Genomic DNA, 3665 nt, shown 5'->3' on the forward strand with positions numbered 1-3665 from the left:
AAATCCAGATTCATGTTGCATTTTGGCTGAATGAACAATTTGTCTTTCTTGGTTTCTTTGCATCTCTCTTTACTAGTTGCTTGACACAACATCTTTCTGTCTGCTCTGTACAATGAAAATAGGAAAAATAACAAAAGTACAAATTACAAATCTGTTCCAAAATATACTTACAGTAAATAAAATGTGCATTTTACAAAGAGATATACAGTACATGTTTCTATGCATTCTGGGAAATTTTGCAACCTCTAGGTAGGGCCAACACTTGAGGAAGAAGCTAAGAGGATTTGCATTCAATCATAGTTTTTAGTGGGTTTCTTATGGCCAGTCTGTGAGTTGCATTGAAAATGATTAACATCACTTGTGCAGGGAACTGATTTTGTTTGGGTTAAGCAAACTCTAGCTTTAGTTTTAAGTTTATTAAAACTTTTCAAGAATTTCATCAGCAGCTCATATAATGCAATTCAAAAAAGTAAGCATGTTAAGGTAAGCAGACAACTCTTTAGAACCCCTAAAACATTTTCTTGCTGTGTTGTGTTGAATTCTTCATCTGCAATGGGCTATCATGATAATATTCTTCTTCAGGACAACATGGTCCCAGGACTGAGACAATCTCATGGGACTGAGAGGGAGAGTAAGGACAGGGGTGAGGAGAGACTCCCTTGTTTCATGTCAGAGAGAAACTTGTAACACACAATCCATGGTCCTCCAATCTTCTCTTTCTGTCATTTGCCATAACGCTTAATGAAGGTTTCAGCTTTATTCTGGAAGTCCTCCCTGTCCCACAAATATGTTCTATAGCTTTAATGTTCAATGGATCATCAGAGTTCAAAAGATCAGTAAAGAATGAGTTTATTATAAGCTTTTGCATAGCAAAGGAAACCACAAAAAGAAAGGACAGGCTACAGAATGGGAGAAAATATTTGCAAATGATGTGACTGACAAGGGCTTAACTTCCAGAATATACAAGCAGCTCATACAATTCAATAATAACAAAAACCCAATCAAAAAATGGTCCATAGACCTAAACAGACATCTCTCCAAAGAGGACATACAGATGGCCAATAGGCACATGAAAAGAGGCTCAACACCACTAATTATTGAAGAAATGCAAATAAAAACTACGAGTTATCACCTCACACCAGTCAGAATGGCCATCATTCAAAAGTCCACAAATGATAAATGCTGGAGAGGGTGTGAAGAAAAGGAACCCCCCTATACTGTTGGTGGGAATGTAGTTTGGTCCAGCCACTACAGAAAACAGTATGGCGATTCCTTAAAAAACTAAAAATAGAGTTACCGTATTATCCAGCAATCCTATTCCTGGGCACATATTTTGAGAAAACTCTAATCTGAAAAGATACGTGCATTCCAGTGTTCATATCAGCACTATTTACTATAGCCAAGACATGGAAGCAACCTAAATGTCCATCAACAGATGATTGGATAAAGAAAGTCTCTTGGAGAGAGAGAGAGAGAGAGACAGAGACAGAGAGAGAGAGAGACAGAGAGACAATGGAATACTACTCAGCCATAAAAAGAATGAAATAATACCATTTACAGCAACATGGATGGACCTAGAGATTATCATACTAAGTGAAGTAAAGATAAATATCATATGATAATCACTTATATGTGAAATCTAAAAAAATGACACAAATGAACTTATTTACAAAACAGAAAGAGACTCACAGACACAGAAAACAAACTTTTGGTTACCAGGAAGAAGAGGGGAGGGAGAGATAAATTAGGAGTTTAGGATTAGCAGATACAAACTACTACATATAAAATAGATAAACAACAAGGTCCTACTCTACAGCATGGGGAACTATATTCAATAACTTGTAATAACCTATAATAAAAAAGTATATGTGTGTGTGTAACTGCATCAGTATGCTGTACACCAGAAACTAGCACAACATTGTAAGTCAACTGTACTACAATTAAAAGAAAGTTTAGTCCTCAAAGAACATCCTTGCCTGTTCTGGTGGGAGTCCAGCCAGTACTGTCAGTCAAACGTTCTCATGGTAAACTTAGACACCTGCACCTATCTTGATGATACTGAGGTGCCAGATCCTGGTCAGACATTTATGTTGGAAGATACCATGTTGTACACACTGGGAACTGCAGTTTCAAACTGAAAATTTCCACCCTGGTAGCAATATTCATCTGGGGTTACAGTTAGTTGAAAACAACAAAGCTTGTTTGGATCAGGAAAATGCCCTCTACACGGACAAAGTAAATTAGCTGCAAGTTCTGCAGCTTCTTTAACAAGCAGCTTGTCTCTCACAGAAACCCTCTGAGTGACATCAAATTGTTGTTTGAGACACTTGGAAACTGTTGTCCCACTTCAGCGTTGCTTACCAGTATTAGTATTACTGCCACCTTTATCCTAGGCACCCAGAGACAGGTGATGTGGGCCCAGTGACCAACACCATGCCGGTCCTGGCAGGAGATGCAGCTGATCACATTGATATCAAAATCTTATAGGCTCTTTTTTTATTTTATCAGCCTTCCTCCCCTCCCTTCTGCTGAAGAGAGGCTGGAGACCTTCCATTCTTATATTCAGGGCCTGTTTAAAAGTCAGAGATGTAGTTAAGAGGATGCATGTGTGTGTATGTTTTAGGGGAAGGACCCCCAGCTCACCTTGGCAGGGCTTGGCAGGTTCCAAGAATTTGGCTGGATCATCCCAGAGTGGGGAGCAGGTTAAGTCCCTCTTTACAGGGATTCCCAGACACTGCTGGGTTAGAGGGGCATGATTGAATTTTGGAAGGTATCTGTGGCAGAATGTTCACGGTGGCCCCCAGTGGATCACACTTTGTATGGCCACGGTCTTTGGCAGTTGACTTTGACACTCCTCCCTTCAAGAAGTAGAGTCTATTTCCCTGACCCATGAATCTAGGTTGGACTTACAACTTACCTGGACTACAGAATGCAGCAGAAGTAAAGTTCCAGAACTTCTGAGCACAGGGCTTAAGAGGCCTTGTAGCTTCTGCTTTTGCTCAAGGATCCCAGCCACCCTGTAAAGAGGTCTAGGTCATCCTGCTAGAGAGAGAGAAAGGCCTTGTGGAGAAAATCAAGGTGTCTCAGGGGACATGACCTTCTCGGACCTCCAGCTTGGCTCAGCCGCAAGCTGACTGCAGCTATGAGAGTAAGCCCAGCGTTTACCACAAGGAACAGAGATACCTGGCTTCATTTAACTCTGCCCAAATTCCTGGCTCACAGGAACATGTCATACAATGGTAGTTCTAAGCCATTACCTTTGGGAGTGGTTTGATATGCAACAATAGATAACTGTAGCCAAGTGGCTGCCTGGGCACCTCAGCTTTGGGGATCATAATTAAATTTCTCTGAGTGGGAATGGACGTCACCTGTGGAAGCGGCCCATTCTTGAACAGACCACAGTTGTCTGGGCTAGCATCCATGATACAGAGAGGGAAATGTCTTTGGTGGTGCCAATAAGCCCCCTCGGCTCGTGGGGGCTATAAAAGCCTCCTGAAATGATGGAGAGTGAATTTTAGTTAACCATGGGAGGGTCTGAGGGATTGAGTTAGGTTTAATTTGATTTTAAAAAATAAAGAAATGTGGTATTTCTTGTACCCAAGTGTTATGGAGAAAATCCAAATAGGCTTATACAAACCTGTTTATATATACAATGTTTATTATGT

General features: G+C 40.7%; 1 pseudogene; it reads right to left on the reverse strand.

The window, feature by feature from the left end:
• Window positions 1-722: 722 nt before the first annotated feature.
• LOC105081891 (NEDD8-conjugating enzyme UBE2F-like) lies at window positions 723-3422 on the reverse strand (annotated as a pseudogene).
• Between the last annotated feature and the right edge of the window lie 243 nt (window positions 3423-3665).

Source organism: Camelus bactrianus, chromosome 11 (assembly GCF_048773025.1).
Source record: "Camelus bactrianus isolate YW-2024 breed Bactrian camel chromosome 11, ASM4877302v1, whole genome shotgun sequence".
Classification (NCBI taxonomy): Eukaryota; Metazoa; Chordata; class Mammalia; order Artiodactyla; family Camelidae; genus Camelus; species Camelus bactrianus.